The sequence below is a fragment of the Sesamum indicum genome, linkage group LG6 (genome assembly GCF_026168435.1).
Source record: "Sesamum indicum cultivar Baizhima isolate 11 linkage group LG6, ASM2616843v1, whole genome shotgun sequence".
Lineage (NCBI taxonomy): Eukaryota > Viridiplantae > Streptophyta > Magnoliopsida > Lamiales > Pedaliaceae > Sesamum > Sesamum indicum.
The window spans coordinates 21,370,778-21,379,228 of NC_142662.1; positions in this window are offsets into that span (position 1 = coordinate 21,370,778).

The window sequence follows — 8,451 nt, forward strand, 5'->3', positions numbered from 1 at the left end:
CAAAAGTTGTTGTTCAGATCCTTCGATCTCTCCAATCGGCCATTTTGCATACCATGTCCGGTCAGACCGACAGGCCGGCCAGCAGTGTGGGGGATTCATGACACCATTTTATTTTCCACCTTTGAAAGAAAAAGAATGACGAGATGAGAAGGTGACTTGAAAGAGCATTTATAAGGTGACGAGGTTTTGTATCAAATTTACATAATCAGTCTTAAAATAATAGCTGTTGAGTTAATTTCATATGACATGAACTTATAAAAATTTCATTCAGGAAATCCAAAGTTTTGTTTTGAGATGTTGAAAAATAAATAACCAAAATAAATTGGAGATAATGGAAAACTATAAATACACATATATATATCATATAAATATATATATACATATACGTATGCATGTATCACTGAAAATTTTCATCACAAATTGAGATGAAATTTGTGAGGAGTTTTTAGGATAGATGATTAACACGCACAAAACGATGTCCAAAACAATGACGAACATTTCCTAAAAAGCTTTTAAAAATGTACTCGCACCCTTTTCAAAGATTATGCGTCTATAATTTTACCTCTTTTGGTTTGAGCAGAAAATGCTGACAGTAACAAAAATTCATAAACTCTCAATTTTACCCCTCATTTGACATTCCGTATAAATTATATATTGGCAAAAATGCCTGAGTAATTTTTTATATTTATAAGAGGAAAAATGTAATATATATAAAATCAAAAGGGTATAAATGTAGTATAATTATTTTTGAATTGTAGTCGTTAGATAAAATGTAGACGTTGATTAATCGAAAAACTAGACATTTTTGGGTATTTTTTTTTAGTTACTATATATATTTGAAAGGTTAATTACACTCTCCTCTCCTGAGGTATGGTGTAGTTACACCTAAACCTCCTGTGGTTTGAAAAATTACATCTAACACCCCTGAGATTTGCTTCTATCTAATAAATAAGTCCACCCATTAGTCAAAAGTCACCAAATTTGCTGATATTGATAAAAAAAAGGGATCATTCATCAAAGAACTTGTGTTTATAGTCCCCAACAAAATGACATTGTTGAAAGAAAACATCAACATTTATTACAAGTAGCAAGATCACTTATGTTCTATGCTAAGTCACCACCAAGATTTTGAGTTGAAGTTTTACTTACAGCAGCCTATTTAATAAATAGGATGCCCACCCAAACTTTAAAATGAAAAACACCCTATGAGGTACTATATAATAAGGTCCCTAAATATAATCACCGTGGGATTTTTTGTTGTCTTTGTTTTGCAACTAATGTTACGCCTTTTAAAAGAAAATTTGACCCTAGAGCCATAAAATATGTATTTTTAGGATACGCTCAAGGAAAGGGGGATATAGAGTTATGGACTTAAACACAAATGAAATGTTTATCGCTAGGGATGTCATTTTCCATGAGGGAACTTTCTTTTTCCATAATGTAGAATCTGACAATAGTGTTTGCCCTCTACCTACAAGTAACTATGAAGAAGAGGATATAGGACAAGAAAACAATGAGCAGAGACCACTTATTGAGGAACAACCTGAACAACTTAGGAGGTCAAGTAGAGTTAAAAATAAGCCTGTGTGGATGATGATTTTGTGTGCAGTAATATCTCTTTACTTCTTGAAATATCACTAACCTCAAAATGTAGTAGCTGTGTGGAAGATTTGAGCTCATTCCAGGAACCTAAGACCTATAATGAGGCTTAGCAACTGCAACAATGGAGGGATGCCATGCAACAAGAAATCAATGCTTTAGAAAGTAACAACACTTGGGAATTGACTTCATTGCCACAAGGGAAAACTGCCATTAGATGTAGATGGCTTATAAAACTAAGATGAGGCTTGATGGTTCCATGAAAGGCACAAAGCTAGGTTAGTGGCTAAGGGTTTCAATCAAGTGGAAGGAGTGAACTACAATGACTGTTTTGCACCAATAGCCAAAACTATCACTGTAAGGCTCTTGTTGGCTATTGCAGCAGCAAAGGGGTGGATGTTGCATCATTTAGATATCAACAACGTGTTCGTTCATGGAACCTTGGATGAAGTAATTTATATGCATCCTCCAGAGGGTTATGAAGTACCAAGAGGGATGGTATGCAAGCTCAAAAAAGTCACTTTATGGCTTGAAGCAGGCTTCAAGACAATGGAACCAGGAATTTACAAAAACGATAAAGGCTATGGGCTTCATTCATTCCAAATTTGATTACTATTTATTTACAAAAGGAGGTAATTCTCACTTTGTTGCACTTCTTGTATGTGTAGATGACATTCTAGTAACTGCAGCTACAAAGGAATGTGTAGAAGAAGTGAAGATATACTTGAATCAGCTGTTTACTATCAAAGATCTAGGTGAAGCAAGGTACTTTTTAGGACTTGAGCTCATAAGATCAGCACAAAGACTTCTTGTCTCAAAAAACAAATGTACAATGGACATTATAAAGGATGTAAGGCTTCAAAAGGGGAAGCCTGTATCCACTCTCTTCCAGCCGGTCTTAAATTCACTTTAGAACTTGGTGCAGCCTTAGAAGACCCTTCAAGGTACAGAAGGCTTGTGGGGAGATTGTTGTATCTTGGCTTTACAAGGCCAGACCTCTGCCACGCCATACAGAAACTCAGTCAACACATACAACATCATGCCAAGAACACTGGATTGCAGCTATGTACCTCATCAAATACCTCAAAGGAAAACCACCTTCAGGTTTACTCTTACCTGTCAATAATAATTTTGATCTTAAGGCTTATTTGATGCAGATTGGGCGGCTTGTCAAACAATAAGAAGATCGTTGAATGGATATTGTATATTCTTGGGAGCTAGTCTTGTTTCTTGGAAAACAAAGAAACATAACAACGTCTCAAGGTCATCAACGGAGGCGGAATATAGAAGTATAGCAGCTACTGTTTGCGAGATTATCTGGATCAACAACTTACTTGAGGACTTAGGCATCAAGATTAACACCCCAGTGCCCTTTTACTGTGATAACAAAGCTGCCATACACATAACAAAGAATCCCGTATTCCATGAGAGGACTAAACATGTTGAAATCGATTTGTATATAGTGAGGGATAAGTATAAAGAGGGGCTGATTTCACCATTGTTTGTAAGTTCAAATCAGCAGCTTGCAGACCTCTTTACAAAGCCACTGCCTTACAGCTCCTTCAGTTTTCTATTCTCCAAGTTGGACTTGGTCACGCAAAACGCAAGTCCAACTTGCAGGGGGGGCTGTTGGCATTGTTCGTGAAGAAGAGGTTGGAACAACTCAACAGCAGCTTAGTACAATGCACAACCAGAGTTCTTCAAACGAAGAAGAAGAATGAACAGGGGCCTTGTCTTTTTTGCTTATTGCTATTGTCGCATTTTCACTTATAAAAGCGCTTTCCTTCTAAACACAATTTCTTGTAGCCCCTAGCTGGTTTCTTGATTTCTTGGTTAGTTAAGTTGGTTAATTTCACTAACCTCTCTTCTAGTAGTGTATAAGTTCTTGGCTTACCTCTGTATATTTTCCTGTAACGTTTTTCTCTCATTTTGAATGAAATAAGAAGTTATGTGGTTCTTGTTAATTTCTCTCCATGGATTTGTTGCTTCCCTGTGTCTGATTCCAACAAAGATAACTTACCTAACTTAGGGTATATTCAGTGGTTGACGATGTTGTGATTAGTGACGAGCTGTGTGTTGTCATCAATTACGAGTTCTGTGTTGTATGATATGATGGATGATGTAATATTATACGAGTTGTATGCTGTGTGATATGCTTGACGATGGGATATCATTTGAGCTATGTGTTGTGTTGATTGACAATGGGATATCATATAAGCTGTGTATACTGTGATATCAAGAGAAAAAAATGAGATGATGATAGCTGACAAAATCATTGAATATACTCCAACTAAGCTAAGCAGGGCCTTAAGAAAATTAATAAGTATAATGATGTATGTATTATGTTTGGATGGTGCTTAATTCTGATATTGGTTTCGCATGATTATTGGTATTATTACTTCGTAATTCCGTGAAATTGTGTAACAAATATTGCTTGATTGGTTTCATTGAAATTGGTATTTCGTGATTACATAACGAATAGTGGATGATTGTTGTCGTTGAATGAAATTGGTCTTCTGTTAAACGTGCCCATATGTGTGTATATATAGGCTAATTAGCTATGCTTACTAAGTTGGCAACTCATCCTTTGCCATGTACTTTTTCAGAAGATAGATCGCAGTGACTCATCTAGCCAGATAGTACGTCAATTGTCAGCCTAATAGGTGGGTCAGTAGTGCCGTCTTGAAGCGGGAGCTCAAGCTAAATATTTGTAAGAATATGAATTGAACTGTGACTCAATTGGTATCTTAAGTTTTGTAATAGTTAGAAACTCCAATTTTCTCATTTTCACATATTATAATAAAGAATATTATATCAAGACTTTGATAGAGAGGGGTGGCGATACGGGAGGGAGGCGACGATGCTAGAGGGAGGGGGAGGGACTTGCGACCTGAGATGAAAGTGGAGGAGGTGCAGGGACAAGGGAGGGGAGATAGGTGGGCGCCGCGGCGGGGAGGGGAGAACGGAGGCCGCGGAGATGGGGAAGGATATAGGGAGGGGGAGTTGCATGCAAGGAAGCAGAGGGAAGGGGAGGAGGCGGGGACGGGTAAGAGAGGAGACTGCTGCGGGCGGGTGCGTATAGAGATGAAGTTTTTATTTTTTATATATATTATTTTAAATATTAATATATATATAAATATTAAGATATATATTATTATTAATTATATATAAATAACAATATATAATTATATATAAAAATAGTATTTTATTCTTGAAATCAATCAAAAAACGCAATAAAGACGCATATATTGCACTCTCTCTTGTAAGGAGGTAATTTATTTTATTTTAACAAATATAGGGAGGTAATATTCTTTTTTAACAGGGGGTATGTTATACATATGCTATAACACATGGAGGTTCGTTGCATTTTTTTTTTCATATTTGTCAACAAGCTTTTTAAAAAAAATAGATTAATTATGGATTGGGGCGAGTCTCCATGGACTCGAGACTTGCCGCGGATCCGGGTGGGTCTTAAACATTAAGACCCTAGACCCACCCTGAATCCCATTGTTTTAAACCTGAGCCCGCCCCATTAGGGGCAGGTTTGGGATGGGTTTTCACATGTCAGGGTTCAATTGCCAACCTTAGGATGTCGCAAGGTGTGACACCATATTTTTTATGAATGCAAAACTTCTCGAACTGGTTTTCAACATTTCTTTCGGTCGTCTCTACCCATTAGTAATTCCATTGCAAATGATGGACCTTTTGCGATGGAGCTACATCATTGTGGGACACTATTTGTGATGGGAATAAAACTTTTCTGATAGCATCGTACATTTTCTTCGGCCATCTATTACCTGTTGGTAATGCCATTTTCAAAACTAGACATTTAAAAATTTCAAATATTTTTTCAATTAAATATCCCTTTTTTTAATATACAACAGACAATTTTGAAAAAGCCATCACAACATTCATCAAAATTTTATTAGTTTTGTGCAAAATATCAAAATATTGGAAGAGAAATGAAATTCATAATCCCATCTCAAATGTTGTCATCAATTTTGTCTAAAAAATTAACCTTATTCTCCAGATATGATATCTCTACATATGTTAACCAGATATGTATGGAACTTCAAGGCAACTAAGATATTAGAAGTTTAAGCATATTTAACAGTTAGATTTAAAATAGGATGCTTCACTTGAATGATGCAGTACAATGACAAATTACCACATCAACAAACTTACACATGAACATACCGAAGAAACTGGGCTTGAGGTTTCATCTTCAGCAAACTAAGTCCAAGAGACTAGTTGTTGATCACTGTAGATGGGGGTCAACATAGCGGTTGGATCTTTGGGATGGGCTCAAAGTCACAATCCTCGACTGCAGAACCATCGCAAAGGATAGTGTCACCGGCACTGGCATAAAACACGGAGACCATTGGACTGAAGCTACGGATGCAACAGATGCAGGAGATGATGCGCCGCATCATCACCTATTTGGGTATCCCAATACTAGAGCCCCCCGATACTCCATCCGACAATACTGTAGGAGGCCCACCAATCGAGAGCAAATGACATTTCACACCTTATTGATGAGGATCAGGAGAACTTTGATCAGATTAGAATTTTTTTATTTATGTTTTTTCTCAATTTTAAAATAAGTTGTAGCGAACTTTGTTTCAATTTTTATTAGTTTTAGTTTTAGTATATTAATTTATTCTATATTTTAATTGCATTTCATTAATATATTTTAAAAATATTATAAAATTTAGCAACGGATTCAACACTGGCGTCGCAAGAATGACAACAACAAAAATTGTCCCAAACTTGCAAAGTGTAGGAAAAATGATTGTCATAAACCGTTGCAACAATGACCATCATAAATTACGTTGCAAAATTTGCGACGGCCAATTTGGTCACAATAGCTCGTCCCATATAAAGTAATATAGTAGCTGGCACCCATCCCAAATTCACCTGAAATATCATCACAATTTACTAAATAAATATTTTGTCACAATGAGTGACCGTTAGTGTGTGCACAATGACTGACCTTTGCGATAGACTATTTGGAACTGTGTGCAATATTTTCAACGGTGTGTGTTTTTCAGTTAAAATTTTTTTCCGTCGTGCTCCATTATGACAATTATTTTTCCATCACAAAATCTATCGAAAAAAAGGTTGTGTGTTTTTCTTAGAAAAGATGATTTTTAATCCTGGTAATAAAAAATATTATTAAGATATTTTTATCCATATATAATTTATACAAAATATTCATGAGGAGTAAAAAAAAATTGTCCATGTCAACATTTTCTCCAAACCGTAATGAAAAGAATACCTGATGAGTGTAAGTATTAAATGATTAAAAATATCCTTATTTTTAAAGGATTTTACTGTGTATGCTAGGATCCGCGTATGTATATTCGGGTCGGCCCGAGTCCACAAAATCAACCCATTTATTCAGCTATTGGATTACATGACGTCAAGGCCACCAGATGACGCCACGTGTCACACGCCATGCAATACCGTACAACTATATATACTCACATTTATGAATATTATTGCAAGGCATTTATTGCTTTTTTCTTGATTTCATTCGACCTGATTTGATCATTTCGACTCACATTTCTAACTTAGGCATCGGAGGGCCTTCGCTGAGGGCTACCCAGTTAGTCTCACGTTTGTTTTGTTCTCATGATTCACTTTTAGGTAACTCGAAGAAGGATTTTAGCGACCCAATCCAGGGTACTAGATTTAGTGACTCGATCCCAAAATTGTGCGACCTACATCAATGCCGTTGCAAACAAAATATTTTTTTTTAAGGAATGCAAGTGCAATTTCACATCTTTAAAGACCAAATACACATAATTAATTGTAAGAAACACTGATACTGATATGTATTAAAAAAACGAAGAAAAGAGAGAAAAACAACCATCTATATGAACCTCAAATCTTGGACAAGACAACACAATAATGAATGCAAACAAACATGCCGATGCGACAAACTCTGAACTAAAACAAGCTTTTGTATCACTATTTCCCATTTGGTCCACCCAACATAAACAACAATATTACCTTTTTGGAGTGAACTGCAATAATATTATGAAACCTAAATTATTACGTATGTCTTCACTTCAGTTCCATACAATTAATATTTTAAACAATGTTTATTACAAAACCAAAATTTTGTTTACATTATTATTTTTGTAAAACTGAAATTTGAGATTAATTAAATAGCGAGTTATGTTATTCTTTGAAGGGATTAATTACATTTTATCTCTCATATATAAATATTAACAAACACAAAATTTCTCCAAACTAAAAAGAAAATACGAATCCCGTAAAAATATTAATAAACACAAAATCTTCCTGGAAAAAAAAAAAAAGCAACAAAACCCTTAATATTAAAAATAAGCTCCTATTATTTTCCTTATCAAGCGATCGCATTGGCCTTTTTTTTTTCTTTCAAATGAATTTTTCGCCTTTTAGTATTTTCTGTATTTAACCGTTTTAATGGGGAAAATTTTCATATTAAGAAAAACTTTAATTTATTTTGGAATGTCTTAGAAAAATAAAAGAGTGACATTTAGGACAATGATAGTATTTAATTAAGCTTTGAGTGGTGGAGAAAATAAGAATATTTGTGTTCAGACGCATTGACAAAGTCCATAATTAAGTTTTTAGCAGCAACTACAATGGGAAAATAATCATAAAAAAGCCCCAAATTTAATATTCAAAATATAAGGGCACCCAACATATAGAGAAATTTATAATCCTGTAGACAGCAAGGTAATAATTTTGGTCATGTATAAATTTATATTGATAATTTTATTATATAGTTTTAAAAATTTCGTGCTTTAAGGACAAAGACGATTTTTTTTTTGAAAAAAAAAGTACATTAAATTTAGCTGG